This window comes from Microtus pennsylvanicus, chromosome 8 (genome assembly GCF_037038515.1).
Source record: "Microtus pennsylvanicus isolate mMicPen1 chromosome 8, mMicPen1.hap1, whole genome shotgun sequence".
Classification (NCBI taxonomy): domain Eukaryota; kingdom Metazoa; phylum Chordata; class Mammalia; order Rodentia; family Cricetidae; genus Microtus; species Microtus pennsylvanicus.
Window position 1 is genome coordinate 22370104 of NC_134586.1, and position 27542 is coordinate 22397645.

The window sequence follows — 27542 nt, forward strand, 5'->3', positions numbered from 1 at the left end:
TCTGTGTGATTATTTCTGGTGTAAGCAATCCTGGCAGGATGGAACAAGGGGCCCGCCACTCAACTTACTACAAGGAGCCAGAGGTGATGGATGATTTCAAGGTACTGCTAGACTGGGTACAGATGCACAGATGAACTCATAGAGATTATATGATGAGTACAAAGCTTTCACAAGCTCAAGACAGACACAATTCCACCACAGAGGAAAAGGGGTGGTCATGAATTCCTATCCTTATCTGAGGAGCTATTGCATTCCATGGATGCTGAGAGAGGGAAAGTCGGTTGGCGTTAATGGTGTAGCACCATGTGTTTCCCCCATACTCCAGGGTAGGCCCCATGCCCAGGAGTAGTCAGCCGATGTAGACTGTGTACTTGATGTGTCTATGAGGGTTAAGGGAGAAAACATGAAATTGGATGGGTGGGAGGTGGGGGATAAATATGATCCAAATGTGTTGTATGAAATTATCAAAAATTAATAACCATTATTAAAGATTTTGGACTTGGAGAATAAATTGGGTTCTACTTCAGAAATAATCAGAAAAAGTTAAAGCTCTAATATGATTTATAGTGAGCGATTTTGTTACTGAAGAGTTTTATTTTGATGGGGATATTGCCTAGGTTTGGATTTGCTTGAATAATTAGAAAACAACAAAGATTTAACATACTTTACAATGATTGTTTCTGCCAGAGAGTTCTTTTGGCAGGGTGAGGTATTATGCTGCTTCAGGCTTTGTTTGACTTGAGACAAGAAAAAAAAATGTCATGGTCCTTTATAATCTCATTTAGTTTGGATTAACCAGGTTAAACCAAGGTATATCTTGGAAGCAGTAGAAACAACGCTCTTTAGGCCAGAGGGAACGTCGAGAAAGGATTGGAAGTCAGACCAGAGAACTAATCTGAAAATTCAACAAGGTCCCAAACAAGAGAAAAAAAAACCCACCTAAGGGTGGGTACAAATGACTTCTTGGTTGACGGTGGTGCGAACCCCGTTCTTCAGCCTGTTTCTAGAAAGAGAGGTGCTGCAGTGGCTATCGGTGTTTTCAATTTAGCCCTTTTGTTCCAATGGTTTTCATTCAAATCACTAGGCTTAAAGAGAACTGTGGGTAGAATTGTGTCCCCTTCATTTTCAGATGGAACCATTAACTCCTAGCATGTGACAGAGGCCTTAAGTGGGCCAGCAAGGTGGAATGGGCTTGTAGGGAAGTCCTGAGTCCAACACAGTGAAGAGGGAGAGACTAAGACAGTCACGTGAAAGAGAGGTACTGTGAGCACTCAGAGAGGAAGCCTTCTGCAAACCAAGCAGAGAGCTCTCAGAGAAATGAGTCCTCCCAACAGCACTTAGTCTTGGGTTTCCAGCCTTGATAACCATGAGAAAATAAGTCTCTGCTTCTCTGCCCCTGACATGCTATATTTTGTTGTAGCAAGCTGCCCCAGCTAACACAGAGGGAATTTCTAACTAAACAAAGCCTCACTAACTCTTCATTTGTTTAGTACATCTTCATAAGAGGCCATATCTATTATGTGCAAATCCAAGGCAAATTACAATATTGATACAAAAGTCCTATGTTTTGCTGTAGTCTCTTGCACGTCATTGTAACACACACTAATGGCCCTGTATCCCTGCTTCTGAAATACAATTCTCCTGTGGTTTTATGGGCTACTGACTTTTTTTCCTGTGATCTCAGAAGAAACATTATTTCTCCTAATGCAAGAACTATTGATAGAACAATAAAATTGATTTGATGTCATGTGACAGTATTCCTGGGGATACAAACAACTACTCACCCCAGTTAGAGAACCAACAGCAGACCAGAGTAAGATCCCATCCAAGACCAACTTGATAAACTAATGAGTTTTATTGAGGTTACTTACAGTAATATGGATGAGGGGTAACTTATAGGAGCAGAAATAATTCAAAAGCAGCTATGTCACCAAAGCCTATGCCAGGATGGGTTATAACTCATGAAAGCTGGAAACCTGGAGTGCACAGAACAGCCTGCTCAACAGGTTAGAGACTGGTCTTTACAGGTAGCTCAGTCGGCCAGAGCTTCTTCTTGGAAGCCTGACTGGTCTCCACTTCTTCCATGCAGTTTGGCTTTTTAGAGAGTGTCTCTGAGAATGTCTCTCTGCTTATATCTGTTTGGGGAAGGAGAAGTCCAGTGAATCTGGTTAGTTTCAGGACCTTCCTGAAGTTATTGAGTTGTTTACTTCCTGAGCTTAGGGTGCTTCCTACAGGACGAAATGTTTTACTTCTCTGTTGTTTTCTCTTCCCCCCCCCCCCCCCCCCGTAAACACTGTATGTCTTAATGAAGGAACTCGAAAATGGAAGGATTTCATCTCAGAGGAAGCTGCTGCACAACACAGTACTAAATGGAATCTCACTTTGCTCAGGAACTTTGCAAATGATCTTGAGTGGCGGAAAGTGATAGTTACTCGTGGGAACTGAAAACATGACATGGAAGATGCAGAAATACCTGTCCTTCCTACTCACCTCTCAATAAAATCTAAATAAAGGCTGAGTTTCATATCCCAAGAGTCATAAGCAAAGGTTGGACAAAAAAACTACCATCAAAAGCCTGTGTACAATTATGAAGAGTGGTTTTTTAATTCAGTCTCTGAAAAGATTACATTTTTGTGCTGAGGCCAAGTTACTCTTGTGAAAGAGATTACCTCACATCTGGTTTGAGCACAGCAAAGAGACTTATGTGGCCACTTGTGGACTGAGTGGTGTGGGTTCCAATGTTTTTAATTAAGTCATCTGAGGACCTCAAAGGTCGTGAAGTGTTATAGACAGGAATATTTGATGCAGCATTAGAGAGCACTAACCCTTTATTGGCATAAAGACTGCAGTCTACATGATTATACATGAAAGGCTGGGAGCTGAAGTTTGCCAATGTGACTACTCTCACGTGGGACATGCCACTTAGGAACAATTTAATATATTTTAACGTGTGGGGGGAGGGGCTCTAGGAATTCAATTCAGGTTTTTTTGTAAGAAAAGCAAATACTCAAGTGCTGAACCCTTTTTTCAGCCTCCAACATACCACTGTTTAAGCTATTGCTTTTAATTGCTATATGAAGTAATAGATTTCATTATTGCTTTAAAATATACATTTAGGAGCATTTGATCTTTTGACATTACAACATGGCATTGTCGTCTACGGATGTGTTGGGCTGCTTTCAGAGGTCTTCGGGTTGTGTGTGACTCATAGGCCATGGATTGGACAGGCCTGAATATATCACTGTTCTTTACTCTCATCCCTACCCCACTGCCCTTCTTCATCTCCTACCCCGAATCTGTTCTCCTTTCTTCCCCAAGGTAGCCCCTCCTCCTGCTTTAATGCCACATGTGTTCCGTCACCTTTGCTTATTCCCTTCTCCTCCTTACAAGACTTCTATTTTACCTTCATAGTCTCCTTCCTATTTTGAAATCATATGCAAAAATTTAAATGTGAGGGAAAGTATGTAATATTTGTGTGATTTATTTTTTGTTAACATAATGATTACCAGTTCCTTCCATTTTTCTGCAAATATCTGAATTTTACTTTTCTTCGCACCTTAGAAAAATCCTGTGTGTGTGTGTGTAAAATGTATGTGTGTGTAATGTGTACGTGTGACATTTTCTTTATCTATTCTATTCTTTATCTATTTCTTTATTTATTTGATGGGCACCTAGACTGGTCCCATCTCTTGACTATTGTGAATAGTGGGACAATAAGCCATTTGATGGGTGACTTTGGATGGCGGTGATGTTCACTGATGAGAAATATTTCCTGAGATTGAAACTCTAGTTTTTGCCTTCTAAATATGCACTAAGTAGTTTCTTGGAACATGAATCCAGTGTGCAGGAAACATGAGGCAATGGAGTGGGAACAGCACAGATAGGATGCAAAGATGGCTCGCTCCCTACCCCTCCAAGAAGCAGTCTAATTAGGAAGACAGTGTTATGGAGAGTACGAAGAAGATGGAAGAAAGATGTAAAGGAACACACTGAGAAGAGCTTTAGGACGAAAGTGGTAGCTAGGGAAGTTATTGCATGTGTAACCTTGAGGACAGTGGGTTGGGCAGTTAACCAACTCTGGTCCCATCAGCTTGAGAATCTGTATTTAGAGTCAGAGGCCATATCCACGTGGTCACGCAATGGCGATCACCACAGCTAATTATTACTATCTGTTTAGGTGGTGGGAGAGGCTTAAGGGAACTCGCTAGGCAGAAATAGAGTCATTGGCTTGTACACTGGGCAGAGGTGAAGCACCGGGGTTTTCTGGCCATCTACTGAATTTGGAAGAGGACCAAAGTTATTTAGTGGACAATAGAGAGAGTTCGCTTATGATTTTATAGCTTCCTGGGATTCTTGCCCAACTACCACAGCCTGAAATGACTGTGTTTTTTTCTCACCCTGGCAGCGGAGACTGCGGTCCTAGACAACTGTAGAAAGAAGACTTGGCAGAAGCAACTTATATTAAGATGAAGAACGGTAATTTTCATTTCTGCTTCCCACCTCTGTAGGGTCAGCATAGTAATGAGATGAAGAAGATAACTAAAAGGACACAGCCTAGCCTTGGGAGGCAGGTGGGATCCTTTGACATCACATATACAGCTAGCTGTATTACGTGAGCCAACACTGACTGACCTACTCCTGTAACAGCAATTCTGAATGATATAAATACCAACACTGGGCAAGTGGGCTCAGTGGGTAAAGGCACTTGCCACCAACCTGACAACGTGAGTTCAGTTCAGGTCCTGCATAGTGGGGGAAGAGAGCTGACTCCTGCAAGCTGCCATCTATCCTCTACCTGTAAACACAGGTGTGTGCACATGCACACACAAACACACACCACACACACACACACACACACACACACACACACACACAAAGAACCAAAAGCAAATAGAAGTGCTTTCCACGGAAGACTTCAAAAAGAGACCACCAACATAACACAAGGCTCACTAGGGTCAGGAAATGCCCAGTTGTTAAGGAGAATGAGAACATTGGAAGACGGGAAGGAGGTAGTGGGTAGCAGAAAGGCAAAAATCAAAAATATCTCCTTATTCTTTGCTAATTGGAGTCACAGTATGACTATACCTGTCCACCCATCATTGCTGAAGGCCAGCCTGCTGAGTGATCACCCTGTCAAGGGTCTTCATGAATTAAACGCTGAGGTTTGTGTGGATGAACTCCAGTGGGGCAGAGGGGAGCATCATTTAGAAGTTGAACTGTGAAGTAGGAGCCATGAAGGTACCAGCCACCCTTGCAGAGGAGGGGGGAGTCTCTAGAATTTCCGTGGGACTTCAGAGGTGGGCAGATAGAGGCAGATACAGGCAGGTAGAGGCAGATAGAGGCAGATAGAGGCGATAGAGGCAGGTAGAGGCAGGGGCCAGGCTTTGTGTCCTTTTAGCAGTCAGTCATTGGATGTGGCCTGCCCTGAGGACAGGCACAATGACAGAGCATCAGGAACTGCTCTCTACCTAGAGAAGGACCCAGCAACTGGGGGATGAGTGACTCCTTCCTTAAACAGATGCTTAGACTTCAGCAAATCTGAACGGGAGTCCTAGAAATTCCCCTTAAGCGTGTGGTTCTGCAAAAGTCACTGCCTCTCCCCAAGCTCCTAATTTCTTGTCTACAAATAAGAGTGGGGCTACCTGGTGTTCAAGCTCCCCTCTAAATTTTGAGGTCAATGATGTAAAATAATGGCAACAGATTAATCACTGGGAGCCATAATTGTTTTCCCATCATGCTCTGTGTTCTTCATTCAACACCAAACTCCCATGCAAATCTGCCTGAAATCTTTCCACACCTCTCTGTTTATTCTGTTCTTTTGTTGTTGTTTTTTTCTGTGCAAGATTTCAATATGTAGTAAAGCTGACCTTTCAACTCAATCCTCCTGCCTACACTTCCTGAATTCTCGGCTCACAGGTGTGTGACAGCATGTCCAGATCTCATTTATTCAACTTTCACCAATTTATTGATTCTTTGATGGAAAGTATGGTATCAGGAGCAGTTGAAGAAAGTAAAGTGTGTCTATTAGCCAAGTACCATGGTCCCCTAGGGACACATAGTGCCTACCCACAAAACAAATGAAACGAGTGATGCTGTTTGGGAGGTTGGTGATAAAAATTTGAAAACTATTATACAAAATTTAAAGTCGCCGAAGATAATTTTTAGGAGGAAGTGACTGATAAATTCTAGAGACCATGCAGATTGCAAGAGGCATCCATCACACAGGACTGAGGACAACAGGAACTATGAATGCTGGCCTAAAACTGTTTTAAAATTGTATATCAAGCTAACAAATAATTAAATAAAAGGTCATTTCATTTTATCTTCTTACCTTAAAAATATGCTTTTTTTATAATACCCAAAAGAAAATAACAGGTCCCACTTAATGGTGATTGATGGAAGTAGCTAAGTTTACTGAAGTTGTCTTTGTGGGTTTTTGCTGAAGAGACATGGAGCAACCAATTTGCACGGTAGTGAGAGTCAGACAAGAAGTTAGGAAAAAACACAGTGAGACCAGCGGGTGGTGATTTTAAGTAGGATGCTACAGGGTGAGTGGCTAGCCAGTAAGTGACAAGCAATATATAAAGTAGAAAGGCAATCAGTTAAATTCCAAGAAATAAATGCATTAGGAATGTAAGAAAGAACTTCCAAAGATTTCTGCCAATTCTTTGAAAGTTATGAACATTTATCGAATGTCTTCCTTCCAGATCAAGGGACACCGTTTATCATTTGGGTGTCATAAGCAAGCAGGCATCTCTGGCATGAGCCTATGCTCTTATTAAGAATAAAAAGAAAAACGATGCTTGTAGTGGCACTTCATTTGTATTTTAATAAATAAAGCTTGCCTGAAGATCAGAGAATAAAACAGCCCCATTCGTTAGACTTACAGACCAGGCAGTGGTGACACCCACCTTGAATCCCAGTAGCCACACTAATTGGCCATAGAAACCAGATGGTGCACACCTTTAATCCCAGTGGCACACACTTTTAAACCCAGCCCTAGAGAGGATTATAAAACGGGAGGAGGCAGCTCTCAGGCTCAGTCTCATTCTGAGATTCCTGAAGGCAGAATCCCTATTTGGAACCAAAGTAGAGGTAAAAGCCAGTGGCTGGCTATTTTGCTTTTCTGACCTTCAGGTTGAACCCCAGTATCTGTCCCTGAGTTTTTATTAATCGTGCCTCAGATGCTCAGTCATGCCTATGGTTGGCTCACCCCTTTCTGAACAGAAACAGAGGGTGAGTGGATGGTGGGAGAGGCAGTGGGGGCAGGGAACAAGATGGGGGGAGGGGACACTGCTGTCGGGATATAAAAACAAATGAATAAATTAAATTAATAAAAAAATAAAATGAATAAAAAGAGATGAGCCTACAGATAAGTAGTTGTTGATAACTGCTTACTCAAACACCTAACAAGGACACAAAGTAAAGGAGAGGCACTGAGATCGCTTAGGAAAGTGAATGCATACAAGGAAACCACCGGATTGGCCAGTCCCAGTACCGATCAATACAAGATGCAGAAACGGATTCAAAGCGCCGCAGAAGAACTCAAAAAGGAATTCAAGAGTAGAGTTAGGAGTCCAACCCGAGTAAGTGCAGTCATAAGCCTGTTTATTCCAAGCTTTTTATTTCTATATATAACATGTGTCTCCTTCGAACATTTTCTGGCTAAGAAGTAAGTTCGTAGTAAAATAATGATTCTTTCTTCTTTGCTGTTTCTTTGGGAGATCGAGAGTGGAACGGGAGAAGGAGAACTCCATCTCAGAGACCATCCAGTGAAGACGTGAGAAGCGGCTAGCTCAGTGGTCTGGTCAAAGTGGGTGATGAGCTTGTCAGTATGTCGGCTTTTCCCTCTGTGTAAACGTAGCTGGTAACATGTGTTTCAAAGCCTCTCCTAGCGTCTAAAGCCAGGAGCTGGCAAATGAGTGAGCTTGAGGAATGGCCGCTATAACGAGTGGCTTTGCTTTGTTCTCCTTCCATGCGTTCTCTCCAGTTCATCAACCATAACAAGCTACGCAAATGCAGACCAGTGCGATTCTAAGTTGCTCGCTGTCCTGCTGGCACATCATGGGGCTTCCCACTGAGATGCTAGGAGGGGTTCTGAGAACAAGCTGCTGGGCCACGCCCTTCTCAGATGGGGATGCCAGGCCATCAGCACAGCTAAGGAGGCTGGAGAAAGGCTCGATACCCTGTGCACTTGTGTGAATCGAGAAACGTCTCCGGAACCGCAGGCTGACCAACATCGTTTTCATTGCTTCCAAGCATAAAAACATCCCAAAGCCACTTCTTTGATCTAAAATTGTTTCCCAAGTCTCTCAGATTAAATGGTGGCCAGCACTGCTTGTCAACAGTGCCAGATACTATGGCCGTCAAATAATCACCTTTTCTGTTCAAATGTTACAAATTCTCCCATAACCTGGTCACCATGAGTAACAAGGACAATGACGACAAGTGACAGCATCAGCTGCAGAAACCCATAATCTCATTGGCTGACACCATCAGCTGCAGAAACCCATAATCTCATTGGCTGAGCTGATCACAGCCGAGACAAAGTACCAGATTTGCAAATAGAGAAACAGGCAAAGGGTCTTTAAGGGACTGGGGACTTCCATATTCGGTATTTTCATGAGGTCCCTGAAGTGAAGTCATCACCACTCTTCTGTGGGTGGAGAAAACTGAGAACAAAGGAAGGTGAGGGAAATGGCCAAAGACACCACAGCTATAAGAGGCAGTAACCAGGATTCAAACCCAATCCACCCCTGTCAGTCCTGGTCCTCTCCCTTACCCCTTAGCCACCTTGTAGACAGGAGCCATGTATTGCATTGGGGGGTTTCTCTGAGAGCGCAGCGCTCTTCCTAAGACTTTCACTGATGGATAGGACTTTACTGGGCGTCAGATCATCCAAGCAGCAGCTTCCAGCACTTGATACGTCTGAGTATCTGAGAGACACTTGTTGGCATCTCCCCGCCGCACTATTCCTGCTATGGAGCTGTGGATTGCTCCATCTCCTGGTTTACTAGCTCTGTACTGGCCTACACTTCAGTGTCTACTATGTTGTTGGGATTGGGCAGGGTCTACCACAGCTTGACCTTCAACGTCTACTTTATTCAGAACAGTATAATTAATTCCACTCTCTGCAATATTATAAAGAAGACCAGTTATGACCTGTAAGCATTGTCATATAAATCATCCTAAAGATTGGATGGTTTCTTTCATGAGGGAAATGAAATTATACAGTAAATTTATTCATTATTTTTCCCTTCTCCTATAATTAAAGGTTTAGTGTACATAGTGAATGTATAGAAATACCCAAGCGGGGAGAAGGGACATAGAAAAAAATGCAAAATTAAGGCACATATGAAGAATTTCTTGGGAGAGGCTTCAGATACTGGAAAGTCTGTCACTGGAAAAGCTGTTAAAGATTCCAAAAGAGGCACTTGACAGAGTGAGTTCAGGGATCCAGTCATCCCAGCCAAACACCAGACTCAATGCCTCTGCCTTTTTCATCGTGATCCACAAAGTCCATAAATACACAGCTGTCCTACAAAGAAAAGAGATTCAGATCAGTGATCTAATGTTGCACACTCAGAAAGTGAAAAGGAAAACAGAAAATTGAGATGTTGCCCAGTGATAGAGTACTTGCCTACCTATGGTTGAGACCCTTAAGGCATAATAAATTAAATAAATAAACTAGTGAATGAATGAACTAACTACTTACAATAAACCAACAAGTAAGAAGAAAACAGTAACTAGAAAACAGGAGCATTAAAAAGAAAATGGAAAAGCAACAGAGAAAATGAATAAACCTAGACCTAGCTACTTGAAAACATCATTAAAGCTGATACAGTACTACACAGACAATCAGTAAAAGTAACAAAGAGAAGGTATTGTTTACCAATAAAGATAATTAAGGAGGAGGCATCAGGGTGGATCTTACAGACATTAAAAGCACAAAGTAACACTGTAAAAAGTGCTGTCTTAATAAATTAAACAATCTGGATGAATTGGACAAATTATTGTAGAAAAGAAACTGTCAAAGTTAATGCAGGAAGAAATATGTGAAAACAATATTTGAATCCATTAAAGAAATTGAATTTTAGTTAAAAATTTCCCGCAAAGAAAGGTCCAGCCCCAAATTACTTTATTGCTAAACGTACAGCAAGCAAAGAGAAAATAATGACAAGTTATAAATATCACAAATAAACTATGACCATTTTTATCATACTTAAGGGACAAAGAATCTTTTTATATATAATTTTATGGAAATATAATTCACAAATACAGTGGGGAAATCTTCATTAAGCAAAAGTTACTAAACTTGTGAGGAAATTTTGAAATTTGAATAGTATTATATCTTTTATTTATAAATTGAATCTGTAATGTATAATCTTTTGACAAAATAAAGTCTGAGCTAAGATGATAAACCTACTAAAAATGTTGAATATGTGTCACCAACTTCACATGAGCTCAAAAAGTAGACTAGGAAGTAGTCCTTTCTGACTCATTCTTATGAGAAAAATATTATATTAAAACCACAACCTGAAAAACATATTGTAATAGTTGTAGTACTGACTGACCTTCTTAAGAAGCCCATGAAATATCTTAGAAATGCATTTGCAAATCAAAGAGAAATATAGAAAAGAAATCATATCTTGTGACCAAATGGGATTTATTCCAGGAGTACAAGTCAGGTTAAGGATTGAGAGATAAATCAGAGTAATTCAGGGCACTAAAAGAACAGAGGGTGGAAAAAAATATATGACTGCCTCATATATGCGGGAAATACAGCTGATAAAATTTAATACTGATTCAAGGCATTAAAAAAACAAGTAGCAATAATTTAGAACTAGAAGAAGATATACGGTTCCATTTATAAAGTGTAAGAATGGGTAAAAATTAATATACGCCTAGAAAATTCATAAAAATGGCTTACTGCAGTAAGAGCTGGGGCTGGGCCAGGGGGATTCTAGAAGAGGGAAGTCAGTGTAAAGAGAGTTTTGGGAGGTGCGGATAGAAGTTCCATTGTTAAAACTCATGAATCGATACCTCAGAAGTCTGGAATAGAACAGAGGCCACTGGGGGACAAGAAGTGGGCTAGAGAGGGGTTAGACAATGGGAATCAAGTGCACCTGGAGGTGGGGACAGAGATCTGATGTTACAGAACACAATAGGGCAGCTATACCACATTTCAAACTAACTAGAGAAAGCTTTCAAGCTTTCCCTTACAGAGACAGTCGAGGACACGGAAACACTAGTTACTCTGACTTGACCACTACAGATTGCATTCTTGTATTAAGCTATAAGATCTCCCCCACCCAAATACAAATGCTATTCTAACAGGAAAACCAAAACAACTCATCAGAACGAACACTCAAGGCCTTTGGATGCCATTATGCCATTAAGCATTGTGTATGCACACACACACACTGCACACATACACACACACACACATGCACATGCGCGCACACACACAGATTGCCTCCAAAAAATATCAATTGTTGAAATTTAGAAAGATGAAAGTGACAGCCACATAATTTTTGGACCCTCTCAAATTTATTCATTGGACAGAGTTGAGGTGACTAGATAGCAAAACTCCATGGACAGTACCCACACTATAATGAACTAATGCTGCAGAAGTGGATGTGTCCGATCACCAGCAGCCTTAAGGACTATCAGCTCCAGGGTGCTGATATAAGGCAAAGGTGAGTAGGTGCCTGGCTCACCACAGTGCTTGGTCTATGTAGTAGCAAAAGGGTTTCCCTTGTAGTGATTCATTAAGTTATATAGCTTTAATGTTTTCTGTTTCTCTGTTCTGTTTTTACAATGCAATGTATGGCTGTCTAAACATATGGGTTCTCTGTGTACTAAGGATATATTATCTATGTATCTGTCTTTCTGTCTGTGATGCTTCAAATGATATGTGTCGATATATCTTTCTCATTGGGAAGGATTCTATGTAGGATCAAGACTAATTTTTATATACTAGGTTTAAAAGATAGAGCCCCAGCTCTGTATCCATCTGCATCAATGACACGAAAAGGAAAATGACGACAACTAGAAGCTGAAGCTGGGACCTTGAATATTTATCTGTGAGCAACATCAGCTATCCTTGCTTCCGACTCTCCACCCTCACACGTACTCCTCTGGGACCTGGCTCTTCCTTTGTCCCAGGCAATTAGCACAGTTTCCACTTGAGTGGTCATTGTTTTGACCCACCCTAAGTCTCGGCATCCGGACTCCATCACCCACCATCTGTCCACGTGCCCAGAGGACTGCTCAGCATCTCCAGCAAGCACCGGAAGTGGGTCTTGGCCACTGGCCTAACCTGTGACAGGTGGCCAAGGGACAGTCTTCTGTCATTCATGGTCTCAAGGACCACATGGAACAAACAGCTACAAATCTATTTGTCTCTTTTGCCAAGAGAAAAGAAAAGACGGATCAGGAGAAAGGGGGAGGAGAGGAGAGAGACACAGGCTGAAGAAAAGACTGCTGAATGGGAAATGGGAAGGGGCAAAGGAAAGGGAAGAGAATGGAGGTAAAAGAAGACAGAAGAGTGGGAAGAAGAAGGGAGGAAGGAGGAAGCCTATGGACTGGTATGGATGAGGAAGATGCCTACAAGGCCATGGAAGGAACACTCCCGAGAAGGGTTGGCCACTGCCAGTGAAGCTAAACTCTCTTATAACTGAATAGTTTCAGCATTAAATAAGATACACACAATCTTTAAGAAGGCTTGCTTCTCATCCTTATCTAAATATTTATTTGGTGGAAGGGGTTTCCATAGTAACTGGGAGGCAACAGAAATTCCCACCCAATCTACAATAGACCAGAGCAGCTTCTTGCTACCACTTGGAGAGTCTGGGGAGCCAGTGGTCATACTGGGTCAATGGTGACATCAGCATACAAGCAGGCAGCCTCAAACTTGGACCTTGCCTCCCTCTGAGCACAGGTTTGACACTGAGAAGCTAGTTGGGAATGAGTCTAGGGCTACTGATCAGGTCTAAGAAAGGAAGCATGTTGAGTCTCTATAATGCTATAGGGCTTGAACTGTTCTAAAAGCTGTGCACTGTATCATCTACGTGGTTTGTCTTGGCTAGGCTCTTACCCTTTCAGAATTTTCTAAAAGTGACCAATGGCTATAGCCAAAGACCTGAAAACTTGCAGAAAACTCAACTCATGCTTAGTGAAACAACATTGCTAATTAGGCATAAACTTGGAAAACAAAATTTTGTTATTCATAGTGAATAGTTTATTTTGCTTAAAAATCAGAGAGGAGCAAAGCTGTCAAATAAAATAATGTCCAGTTTCACTGTTTACTCTTGATGAATAGGAAATACTAAAAGGAGCTGGCAAGTTTATATTCGTCAGTGAAGAACTTGTCATGTAGACATGAGGACCTGAAACACATCAACTCTCAGAATCTATGTGGAAATAAAAATCAGACTTAGTATGTAGTTATAATCCCGCCACTGGAAAAGCTGGGGCAGACAGTGATAGTTGGATCCATGGGGCTTGCTGGCTAGCCAGCTTACTTCAATTGATGAGTTCCAGGCTTGTGGGAGACTCTGCCTCAAAAACCAAGGTGGATGGAATCCTCAGGAATGATACTTGAGGTTGACTCCTGGCCTCCACATTCCTACACACTACTCTTACACACACTTGCATGTGTGAACATGCGAATCCCCCACTTGAACATGCAGACACACATACACACAGAAAAGAAATTACTGAGTGGGGTAGAGGTGTGGGTAAGTCAATTGTACAGTACTTTTTGTTTTTCTTTTTTGACAATGAGCTTTCCACTGAGGTCTTCTACTAGAAATGTATTCTATTCATTGATGACTCTTTTAAATAAATTGACTAACATATTCAATCCACAAATTCAGGGGTGTTTGTCTATGTGACACACTGATAAATGTGCATCCAACACCTCACAAGCTCTCATTACCTACATACTGAAAAATAACCAATGATTTCTTTCTCTTATGTATGGTTGTATAGCTGGTATTTGGAATATCTCTGAAAATAGAACTTGCCTATTCTCCCTTGGGTAACTTTTTCTTAGTTTCAAAGTTTCCTTGTTATATGCATACATCTCCTTGTGTTGCTCATGTGAAAACTCACTTTGTCATGGCTCATGTCCATACATGATGGCCAACAGGCTGGAACTGGGAAGAACAGAAACACACACTGTAGGAACCTCTTCTGTGTTGTTTTGAAGTTAGAGAAAGGGAACTAGCTAACATTTATTAGGGGAACCTCTTCTGAATCAATCACGCCCTCCAAATCCAACACATGCCAACTGCTCTAGTTTTTTTTTTAAAGATTTATTTATTTATTATGTACACAGTGTTCAGCCTCCATGCAGGTACCAGAAGAGGGCACCAGATCTCATTATAGATGGTTGTGAGCCACCATGTGGTTGCTGGGAATTGAACTCAGGACCTCCGGAAGAGCAGTCCGTGCTCTTAACCTCTGAGCCATCTCTCCAGCCCCATTCATCATTGTAGGGAGGGAAGTCACAGCAGAAACTCAAGCAGTTAGCCGTCATATTCACAATCTGGAACAGAAAGAAGCAACTGCATCCATGCTGCCTGTTTGTGTGGCTAGCTTTCTTTGCTCCTCTACATTTCAGAGCCCAAGTCATGAGATGGTAGCCCCAATATTCAGAATGAGCCTTCTGCTTCAATCCATAGTCAAGACAACGCCCTACAGATATGCCCAAGGACATCCTGATCTAGATAATTCCTTAAGCCTCTCTTCCCAGGGGATTTGGGGTTGTGTTAACAGTCCAAACTCATCAACACACTGACTAGACTGATCTTTCTGAAACAGTACCATGTAGGTTTTAGCATCATTTTCATTTTCAGATATGAAAACTGAAGTCCAAGAGAAGTTACACAAATTGGTTTTACAGCTCATGGCTGCTAAGTCAAGAGATACATTTAGTTGGTTTTCCTGTAGACCTGAGACTCCTAATAGTACATCAAAATGGTGCCAGGTGTAAGACAGTTTTTGTCTAGTTTGGTGGATAAATGAACAAAAACATGGTGGGACGGGGTATGTAAAGTACTAAGAAAGTGTTCAACGGAGATCTCTGCCATCATTACAAACAATGCCACTGCCGCCATATCACCTGCTAGGTGATATGAACTGAGTGTTTACCATCTGCTAGGATTGTATTTTCCGAAAATGCCCAGAAGATGCAAAGTTGGGGTTTCATGTTGTTGAAGAGTCTAAAGCTGGTAAAAGTGACACTTGTCTCTGATCCTGTCCCGGGCTAATGCTCTCATCACCATGTTCTCCTGTATTCTCAGCCACAAAGCCACCTCGTTGAAGGTACTTTTGTGCCCTCAGGCCTCACCCACTTTCTTTGTGGCTGCATGCCGCATTGGAAACAAGGCTCTTACTCAGCCCTGTAACACCGTATCAGCATTTGTGTAACCAAGGGTAAGTGCCCGAATGACTTCACACCGTTGCAAAAACACTTGATCTTGAGTTGATTTTACTTTCCCTCTCAAATTGACCCAAAACACAGTAAAATTGTGGATGAGCTCAAAGCAAACCACACATGAAATGACTGAACTTGGAACTGCCACGCAACAGTGCAAACTCTGAGCAGTCAATCAGGATACAGCTACCAAGACATGACCTCCTAGACACATCTCTCGAGATTCAGCAGTTTGGCTAGACTTTCCATTGAAGGCAAATCTTTCAAGTCGTATATCTTCCCCACAGAGTGGCTTTTCTAACCTCTTTCCACATGTCATGATTGATGTGACTTAAGTACGTCAGATTCCAGTAATACTCTGGGAAGAGCCAGGACCTGGATGCCTGGTGAAGGCAAGCCGACATTTGACAACTTACCTACAGGTTGGTCGTATGAAGAAGTATGTGGGTTAGGCTTGGGGGAATGTATGGGATGGTGTTTATTTTTTCCACTTTGTGGAATGAGAAGAGAGGTAACCCAGTTAGAGAAAAATGTAGGATACGGTCATATAGAAGGGCACAGTTAAAAGGAACAAGCTGGGATAGTTGGGAGACCCCCAATCCATGATAGAGTTCTGTCTATGGCATCAAGAAACATGAAACTCTGGTTAAACAATGTCTCTCTATAAAGCAAAGTGTTTGCACAGGGTGGCCTGCCAGTGGCCCATAGAACCCGTGATTCTCTGGTTGTGTTCTCTGTAAACTGACATGGAAGTCTGCTCTGCTCTCCCGCTGCAGAAGTCTTGTGATTGATTGATCAGCCATCAGCGGGCAGCTTAGCTCAGCATTTTCTGCAGTTCCTGGGTCATGAGCGGCTTCTTTGGCCCTGGTATTTCCCTCTTGGGGTTGTCTCAGCACACGTGGAAGTTTTTTAAAAAAAATACTTATTTATATTAATTTGAATTAGTGTGTATGAAGGTCGGGGCCTGTATATGTATTTTTGGTGCCTGAGAAGCCAGAGGTGTTAGTTAAATTCTCTAGAGATGAAGTTACAAGCAGTGGCGAGCTTCCTGCTGTAGATTCCTAGATCTGAACTTGGGTTCCCTGCAAGAGAAGTATATGCTCTTAACAGCTGAGCCATCTTCCAGACCCACACACCCTATTTCAAATCCTTCCTGAAGAGCAGATACTTGTTTAAAGCTAAAATAGAGACAACTTGGTAGACGTAGGGGACATGTGGCAACAAGGTCATGATGGTTTCCTGGGACTTGCCATTCCACATTCTGAATTCTAGATTTGTGAGTTTTTTCTTTTAGTTTTTGTATTTACTTATGTTGGTAGAATGGGGGACATGAGCATATGTGAAAATAAAAGGATCGCTTGCAAGAGTCAGTTCTCTCCTACCACCACGTCGGTCCAGAATTTAGAACTTAGGTCTCAAATCTGGGTAGCAAGCACCTTTATCCCCTGAGCCATCTCACTAGCTTCCAACCTGTGGTTTCTTGGCAAAAAGCTCTGACCGTCATTTCCTTCAGTGTGAAATATTTAAGTGAGTCTCTACTGAGTGAAAGAGACCGTGATGATCAGACAGAGCCCACCAGGTGCCTCTGGGAGCTGAGTTTCCCCCAAACAAGTCCTCCATAAGTCGGAGCAGATGAGTTCAAAAGTATTCTCCTTCACCTCCGCCCTTCTGGCTTTCTGATTCGTTCCTTCTCTCCGTCTGTGGATATCCCTAGTGATGGTCCTCGGTATGGAAGGTGCCAAGTAGGAGTCTCAAAGCCATGGGGCCGCATCGGCTAACAGTGCCTTTCCTCTCACCCCCAGGACTCACGGGCCTTTCCCATGCACTCATCTCTGCACTGGAAACAAATAACAGGCGACGGGGCAAGACAGAGCAGCAAGGAGGCTGCCAACACCTACCGCGGCACAGCCTTGGCCCTGTGTCTGGGAGAGCATAAAGAATGAATTATTAATTGTGTTTTATCACCAGGATAAGGGAAGCATGTGGGCGAGTCTCTGTAAAGACAAGAACACAAAAGACTGTGCCTGGGGCTCAGGCTTCTCTTAGTGGCAGCTGAGCACTGGGACAGAGTAAGAAAGATGCTGTCTGATATTTAAACATCACCTTTCAGCCATGCACTTAATAACTACTAATTCATTAAGTTTCAAAGCAGCCGCGGGGAAGAAAATATTACTTTCTTTTCTTTACATGACTTTAAAGGCTAAGAAATTTTGGTAGTAAAGATAAATAAGGAGACTTTCTAAACAGAATTGCTCATTCTTTCAAGCACCATTCATTTCAACACAGCTTTACCGCTCTGACCACTCTTTCTTCTAATTAAAGAGAAAGGCTCTGCATACAGGGATCTGTTTAAGACATGGAAACATTTGTTTTGATTGGGATTATCAGAGCCAATGTATTTGGGGTCTCTTAGGAACTCAAGTAAATACTCCAGCCGTGTTCCATTTATTATTTCCTAAAAACCCAGTCTGTTAGGAGTGCTTATGCACTTCACGGTCCCAAATGTCATTTGTATACGCTCCCCAAATGTCCTCTCAGGCAGTGCATTCCACATTTCCTAGAACTGAAAACGGGAGAGTGTGTGAGCCCCGTAGAGATAATCATCTTTTAAACGCTTGTGTTAAGGACAATAAGCACGCCATTGACTCACTGGCTGATGCAGAGAACACCAAGAAGGATGGGTCAGTGCAGGGACCAGGGTGATAAGCTCTGTGCTTAGGTTTCATCCTGGTCATCCCCTCTACCACTGTTCCTGATTCTTCCCGTTATTAGCATTTTATGCCCCAATAAATAATTGTCTTCATAAATATTGATTGAATTCTGTTAGATCCCTACAGGGTAGGTTCTCTTGGTCCTACCAAGGATACTACTCCACCCTCTGCATGATACAAAGCAATAGTAACAAAGTAATTGGGAACTCAGTGGATTGGTTGATAACACTCCAGGTTTCCTATCCTGAGGAGGAACTATGTATACTTTTGGAATTTGGTGTCTTCATTTTATGAGTCAGTTCTTAAGGAACGCAGCTTAGAACTGTGGCAACCACAGATTTCCCAACACCAAACTCCCAACGAAGTGGCTAGATTGAGTGGTGGTGTACCCCCTCCCCCAAAGCAAAGATCTCTAGACAGTCACCTTCCAAGCCAGAAGTGTAGGGTCTCTCCCAGGTGGTTGGGAACAGTTTATGTCCCAAAGAATGGAAGAGGCAAGCCATGTGTGTTCAATTTTCCATTCCAAGTTCTCCATCATCTATATCCAGGCCCTGTGTATTGCACTGGCGGTCATCTCTCCATATGGGAACATGCTAAGAAGGGATATTTAGTCCCTCAAATATACCTCCTTTGTTCAAATCTTCACTTTTGTAAGTGAGGCTTGGGAATTATCTTTTTTACCCTCTTGCCATTGTATTTATTATTTGTCCTGTATCAGAACAGTAGAACAGTTCTCTATTCATTAGTGCTTGTGGTATAGAAGATAAGAGATAAGCACCAGGATTGTTTTATTTGCCTATCTCTCTCCAATCCAATCTCCCTGGGTACCTGGAGTGGCCCCACCGAATAATTCTTCTATGACACATTTTCTTTGCCTATCTCAATCTTGGCAATTGTCTTCCTAGCTCCATCCCCTCCCATCTTAGGAATGGTACCCAGCCTACACACTCTGTTTTTCCAATTAAATAAAGCTGGCCTTTTCATATTCCAAAGAAGAAGGAGGAATTGGGGTGTCCTTCTATTATGGTCTTTAAAGTCCAGAAAGCCAGCTTAGTTTGGGGTAGGACCTAGGAGGTCAGGGGGTCTGGACTCACCCACAGTGAATTCCAGGATGGAGCCTGATCCTAGGACAAAGCTGTTTGCCTCTCTTCTTCTTTTCAGGTCCCTCCAATCTTTAGATACATCATCAATGCAAATAGTTAAAGGCTGTCAGCAGGCAGCTTAGCTCAGTTTCTAAGTGTTTCTTTCGAATTCGATTTTGTGAAGAGAAATGAATTCCAAAAGTCAATATTGAATTTCTCTGGTTTGGCTCCAGCCTGAGTTATAAGGCTGCATTTTGATACTGCACTGGGTTATCGGACTTTCTAAATCACAAACTGTATATGTCAAGGCAAGGCTAAGAAGAGAATGCGCATGCCTAGCTTAGGAAATGGGAATGCTATGTGAGTTGTACAAATGCAGATTATTGCCATCTGTCCGTTACCTGTCCACACTGAAACTGCACAGAACTTTCTGCAGTGAACAGTTGTTGACCTTCTTAGAGTGAATGGTAGGAAGATTACTTAGAATTTATAAAATATTTATTTTACTTTGGAGTGTGTGTGTGTGTGTGTGTGTGTGTGTGTGTGTGTGTGTGTGCCCACGCATGCACGCTTGTGTGACAGTGTTGTCATGGTTAGTTTTTTGTCAGCTTCATACAGGCTACAGTTAGCTGGGAAGAAGACCACCAACTGAGGAAAAAGCCTCCAGTAGATTGCTTATGGCAAGTCTGTAGGGCATTTTCTTGGTTAACAGTTGATGTAGGAGGACCCGCCCACTAAGGGAGGTTCCACCCCTGGGCGGGTCATCCTGGAAAGTATACAGAGCAGGCTGAGCAAACCTAAAGGAGCAAGCTTGTGAACAGTATTCGTTCATGGCTTCTGCTTTGGCTCTTGCCTTGAGTTTCTGCCTTGCCATCATTCCATATGTGCTGTGATTGGGACATGCAAACCAATAAACTCTCCCTCAAGTTTCCTTGGCCATAGTGTTTTATCAGAGCACTGGAAAACAAACTAGGACCACGTTTGTGGGTATGCACATGTGTGGCCGCAGGAGAAACCAGAGAGGCCGTTGGAGCCCCTGGAACTGGAGTTAAAAGAGTTTAGGAGATGTCCATATGGATGCAAGGGTACATGGAACTTGGATTCTTTGCAAGATTAGCATATGCTCTTAACTACTGAGCCATCTCCTCTCCAGCCCGCTCCCTAATAGCATGTCCTTGGACTTACTACTTGAAAAGCTAGAAGGCCCTGAACTTGATGTCCACAGTTATAATCTCAGTCCTGGGGCATTTGGCTCTGGCATTCATTATATAGAAGGAGAAATAAGCTCCCATCTTGTTTAAGTTGCTAGGTTTATTTTCTGTCATTTGTTTTATTGTACTTGGATTGCCTATCACTTGAAGCAAACCCAGCTTCTACTGGATAAATCAACCAATGACTCTCTCGATCTTCGCCAAGGACATCTTTATGTGTGTCTTGGCACCATTTGTATATACTTTGCTCTCTGTTCTCCAGCTCACAGCTAAAATGGATCTGTACAATACAAAATAGATGGTATCATTGCTTTGTTCAATTGCTCAAAAGCTAGTATCAAATAGCATTCAGGACTCTAGACAATCTGACTTTTTTCCCCTTCTCTGGCTTCCTTTTCAACAACTTCCAACCTGGGTTCCTCCACTGTTGTGGAATATTAGTTGAAGATGTGTTACATTTGTTTATGCTGTGGAACCCTTGTTTAATGATACAAAGATGCGCTGCATTCTTTTATGTTGCATTTGTTTAATTCTGTGAAGCTGTGCTACTTTGCTGGTCTAAAACACACGGTTGGTCTAATAAGGAGCTGAACGGACAATAGCTGGGCAGGAGAAAGGATAGGCAGGGTTGGCAGGCAGAGAGAATAAATAGGAGAAGAAAGCTAGGGAGAGTTAATGAGGGGGAGAAAAGGAGGAGAGAGGCCACCAGGCTACACAGCAAGCCACAGAGTAAGAAGTAAAGAAAGGTATACAGAAATAGAGAAAGAAAGAAGCCCAGAGGCAAAAGATAGATGGGATAATTTAAGTCAAGAAAAGCTGTCTAGAAACAAGCCAAGCTAAGGCTAGGCATTCATAAGAAAGAATAAGCCTCCATGTGATTCTTGGAGAGCTGGCTGGTGGGACCCCCAAAGAGCATAAGGTAAAGAATAAGAAATAACCAACAACACTCCACATTGACCACAATGACCTTTAAGTTCTTCTTGAGTATAAGAACATCTCTCTCCTCTGGGCTGATGAGTCCGTGTGTCTAGAGCATCCTTTCAATATAGCTCTCTCCTTCATATGTGCCTCTCTGTAGCGGTTTGAATAGGTATGGCTCCCATAACCTACGTGTATGAATGCTCGGGCCATAGACAGCGACACTATTAAGAGATGTGTCCTTGTAGGAGGAAGCATAGCACTGTGAGGGCAGGCTTTGAGGCCTCATATGCTCAAGCTATGCCCAGTGTGGCACAGTTTCCTTCTGCTCCCTGAGCCCCTTTTCCAGCACCATGTCTGCCTGCATGCTATCATGTCCCTCCATGGTGATAGTGGACTAAACCTCTGAATCTTAAGCTAGTCCCAACTAAATGTTTTCCTTTATAAATTTGCTGTGGTCATGGTGTCTCTGCACAGCAATAGAAATCCTAAGACTCTCTCCATGGCATTGCCCTCTCATGGAGGATGTTCTCAAACACTCTGTGTCAAGTAGTCAACTCCTAGTCCCATCTCATTATCTGCTAATACCCACTTCTGACATTTTATTATCCAGTATTGTGCGTCACTATTTATATCTGTGCCACAGCAGGAACCTTGATTAGCAGGTTCACAACTCTTTCTCCTATTAATAGCAGGACTTAGCACATAGTACATTACCAACAAATAATATATTTTCCAATATACAAGTCTGTTAATTAATTAGAAAAATATGGTTAAAAACATACCAATGGTATTTTTCTTAACACCCAGTGAAAAGTCTACCTTCCTCTAGGAGCTCTGTGAACTATCTTGTTCCTGGTTTCTTGGGGTTCCCAAGAAGTTCTTCAAGGTCTTTTATTTGGACATACCTTCCTGGTGAACCCCCAAATCTATTCACTTTTCCTTTTCAAATCAGCTGACGCAAGGAACTAGGAAAGGGCCAACCAAAGCGATGTGTTTGAGCTAGAGTGTTGTGGCAATCAAAGGAAGTCTGGTCTGGACCTTCAGCCCAGTCGTCTGTCTCTCTGAACAGGGTCATGTGTGAGTGAGCAGGTGAGACCCACAAATATGAAACTTTAGCTTTACTGGTTGTGAAATGTGAATGTGTGTGATCACCACAGGAGCAGGATGGGGGTGGGGGGAGACGTTGCTTTTCTGTTGTGGCTGCCTCAATGAGTTTAAGTGTCAACATCTAAATGAGATCTGGAGGTTGGGCATTACCATGCAGGCTGCCTGTTCTTCTGAAGCTGCAGCTTCTAGTCGGCATCTCCACCCGCCTTTCTCCCTCACAATCTTCTCTGTGGTTGAGCTGCTTGTAGACAGGTTTTAAAAACTGGTCTGCCAGCCAGCTTTCTTTTATCAGATTTTCTGACAGCGAAAACGTTGTCTTCTCTTAGACAATGACTGCTCTGTGAAGTTGCAACGTGAGCTGCAAAAATGAAGTTCACGCTGATCCCAGGAAATACTGTCTCTCTAGGACACGTGAGGCTCCAATTTAGAATGCTCAAGTTTGAATGTGGGTAGAAGTTGGACTAAGTGAGAAAGGGAGTCATCCATTGTGTACATTCACACGGTGAAGGTTCTAGAGAAATCTTACTCCAAAGAGGTCTGGGGCTGGGGAGATGGCTTGGTCAGTGAAGGGCTTGCTGTGCAAGCATGGGACCTGAGTTCAGTTCCCAGAACTCTGGTTAAAAAACCATGTGCAGGGTGCACAGGCTACAGTCCTCACATGGGAGAAGTGGAGAGAGCTGGATTCCTGGGGTTTAGTGACCAGTCAGGTGAGTGATCAGACAGTGACAGACACTGTCTCAAAGTCAAGGTGTAGAGCAATTGAGGAACAACGATTAAAGAGGAGCCTCCACAGCACATGTGCACGTGAATACATGTGCAAATATACATACACAATGCACATCTGCACGTAAATACATGCTCGTGTACACACACATGCCCATACACACACAGAAAAATCAATTCTACTTTGATATATCATAAGCCTGCTGGTTCACTGAAACTATTTGAGTTTTGCCCAGGAGACTGGTGTCCAACTTTGACAATACTACCAGCTTAGCTGTGGCTGAACTTAATGTAACAATTTTACACCATTTGAAGGATCTATTGGCATTTAGAACTTGGGGTCTGGGAAGGCTAAGCATTGGTTAACACTAGAACCAGTCCTTTTCACATATTCAAATATCATTTCACCCAAAATACAGTAACACCCTTGTTGGAGACACACTTATTTGTATTTAAAAAATTATACTCTGGACCAATTCCTTCACTGTTTAGATGGGGAAATCAGCTCAAAGAGAGGAAATGTCCTGCGCAAAGTACCGTAACTGTGTAAGGAAGTCAGAATGAACCCTAGAATCAGCTTAGATCTTTACCCATGTGGACCCGTGCCTCAGTACCATGGTCTATCTACATGGTCAGCCTTCTGCTTATACTAGCACATAACAGAAATAGCCATTACCTAGAGATTAGCTTAGCAAGACATCTGATGAATGACAAAAAAAAAAAGAAAAAAGAAAATGAAAAGAAAGAAAGAAAAGAAAAGCAGGAGAGAAAGAAATAAAAAAGGAAAAAAGAAAGGAAGGAAATAAGGAAGGAAGGAAGGAAGGAAGGAAGGAAGGAAGGAAGGAAGGAAGAAAGGAAGGACAAGCTAGAGAAAAAAGCAGCTATGAAGATTCTTTGTCTGGCAGATGCTATATGCCAGACCATAGGCACCAACCACCTTGGCTCCTTTCTGTTCTTCATAACATGAAGATCACCAACTCTATTTTGAAGATAAAGAAACTGAGGTTTGGGGGGGACGGGTCTTGGATAGGATTTTTAAGGTCACAGTGCTCTTGGGAGGCCACAGATTTGAAATCCAACTTGGTTTTGTCTGGCTCCAAGTCTGCAGCTTCCTAGTCGTCACCACCTGGGTGCTTGTGTTCAGATATGGGAAGCACACTGCAGAGGGTGACAAGCATTCTTGGCCAACAAAATGCACTTCTGCACTGATAGCTTTTCAATTCTTATTAGCTTTTCAGAAATCAAAGTGTGCTTAAACAAAGTTGAGCTCATGCAATTAGAAGAGCATTTGAATAATCCATCTGTGCAAGGGCAGGAGACAGCCATCCACTGTCAGTAGACAGAGCCTGCAGTCCTGCCCTGGTTCATCCCAGGCCCCTACCTCTGCTTCTTGGATTTAAGTTTCTAGTTCTGCCCACTTGATATGTGTACACAAGGCATTGTAAGCACATCCACTCTCCACCATGCTCTCCTCTCCCTGCCATGCTTCTTGACCCCCCATTCTTCCACCCAATTGATGCCCTCCCTCCCTACTTTCCTATGTTCATATGTGTGTGTGAGTGTATGTGTGCGTGCACACAGATACAAGGACACAGGTCTTATCCAGGTGGTCACTGCTGCTGTGCACTCATGGACAAAATGGCCGTGCCATATTCACACAGTGGTTTGCAGGCCTCGTCTCCATCCTCATGCTCACACAGCCTTCCTCCCTCCTCTTCTGTGATGCTTCTTGAGCCTCAGAAGTGGTTTAGATGCCCTGCTGTATTAGTCTGCTTCCTGTTGCCGTGGAAAACACTATCCATGACCAAAGCACCTGGGAGGAGGGAAGGGTTTGCTTCATCTTTCATTTCCACAGCATAGTCTATCCTTGAAACAATCCGGGGCAGGAACTCAAGCAGCAATTTGGAGACAAGAACTGAAACAGAGATCATGAAGTGAGCTGCTTACTGGCTCACTGCCCATGGCTTGCCTAGCTTGCTTTCTGATATAATCCCAGACCACTGGTCTGGGGTGACGTTTTGTTGGAGGAGGGCACTGCTTGTTGGTTCCCAGCCGCTTAGCCCCGAAATAATCACACAGAAACTGTATTAATTAAATCACTGCTTGGTCCATTAGCTCTAGCTTCTTATTGGCTAACTCTTACATACTAATTAAACCCATTTCTATTAATCTGTATATTACCATGAGGTTATGGCCTACCAGCAAAGTTTCAGCACATCTTTCTCTGCCAACAGCTCCATGGCAACTCTCTGACTCTGCCCTTCTTTCTCCCAGCATTCAGCCTAGCTTTCTCTGCCTACCTAAGTTCTGCCTTGCTATAGGTCCAAAGCAGTTTCTTTATTCATTAATGGTAATCACAGAACACAGAGGGGACTCCCACATCACCATTGCTCACCCACATCCCAATCATTAATAGAGAAAATGCTGTAGTGATATACTCACAGGCTAATCTGATGGAGGCAATTCCTCAATGGAGGTTCCTTCTTCCCAAATGATTCTGCGTCAAGTTGGCCAGGACACCTGCTTAGAGCTGAGCTTAGCAGTCACTTACTTTCAGGACTTTAAACATTTATGATATTCTATATTAATTGTCACTCACTGCCCAAAGAGGCTTCTCTGAGTATTGAATGCTATGCTAGACTATCTGTATAAATACAGAAGACTGTTAAGTTGCATGCTCACTTAGCTAAATAGTAGTAACACATTCTCTCCTAGGGCCCTTGGCCTTCCTAACCATAAGCTTTTGTTCATTTTTTTGTTTGTTTAATGTTTTATTAATAAATCTTTGAGAATTTTGTAGAATGTATCCTGATCATATTCAACTCCTTCCCCAAACTCTCCCCATAGATTAGTGTGTCTCCCAACCATCATTAGAGAAGCTTCTTTTCCCAGTAAATAGGGATTCACACGGAGACCCACAACTGGCCAAGAATCAGAGAACCAGAGACTGCAGAATACTCAGCCCTAAATTGGAAACCTATAGTTATGGACTTTTGACAAACTTTACAATACCAGGCATGCATTCTTTCCCGTGGAGCAGGTCTCAGATCCAATCAGGATGCAGCTGATTGCCATCCTGACATCCATGCCATTATTACATCAGTGGGCATGTTTTGCCTGGCAATTTGATAGTGTAGCATCCGTAGTCCACACATAAACCAAAATACTCATATTGCCCCCCCCCAACACACACACAAGTCAAGGACAAAGTCATGGGCAGAACGGGAATAAGTACAAGAGGTAAGACAAGGACATCTTATCAGGCACTGGAGAGCACAGCAATATCATCTCACAAATGAGATCCTCCAGTCAGTACCCTTTGGGAACACAGTCCCTCTGGAGCCATGTCGTGGAACAGTCCACGGTAAAGGCGTGTCTCCCCTAGGGTGCTTGCCAGGACCTGTCTCCATCACTCACATCTCTCCAGGAGGTGCAGAAGAGCTCAAGAGTGGTTCTCCACTCTGATCATCTTTCATTGGCATCTGCAGTGAAGGCCGGAGCCAGTGTGCTGGAACTAGTGGTCAGTCTTGTTTTGCATTACCCGGTGATCCTAGGAAAATCCTGAAGCTCCTCCCTGTATAGCACACTGGCCGCTGGCTGCTCCCTCTTTTCTTCTGCGGATGTTGTGAGCTTTTTCTTATTTGGGTTTGTTCTTCTGAGGACCATGATCTGAACAGTAATGTCTTTCATTCATGATTTGCACTTGGAAAAATAGAATGTCAAGAAGTCATCCTTCTTGAATAAGTGTATCTACCACCCCTCATCAAAAAAAGCCTCCTTTTATAGCAAATAGACACCTTCACAGAAAACCCAAACTGGACAGATGCAGAGATAGACAGATCATGTGGAGGCCAGTCCAATGGCTACATCTACATCACAAAACCTTCATTGACAGTTCATGATAAAAAGAGTGACAGAGACAGGATACCAGGAAGACTGCTGGGAAACAGTCTCCTAGAAATGCTTGCCCAAACAAGACTGGAATACTAGCAGTGGACATGTTTACTAACATGAAAGGGGGAAGTTCTCATGGGGTTCCTCCCTTAGACAAAGAGCTACAGACAGCCAATGAGTGCTGGGTGAAGAGGAATTTAGCCTCTTCCAGGGATGAGCCCCTTTATTGGTTGCCCAATGCTGAGTGATCAGCTCTACAACCATATACATTCATATAACAAACACAGACTCATCAGGTTCTTTTTATATATTTGTGGGTACATATACTATAAACATGTGAAGCAAAGATAATCAAAGAAAAAGAGGCAATCAACTTGAGAGTGCCGGGCATAGGAGGGACTCAAAGAAGGGGTTGGGAGTGGATGGAGGGAGAAAAGGGAGGGAAAGA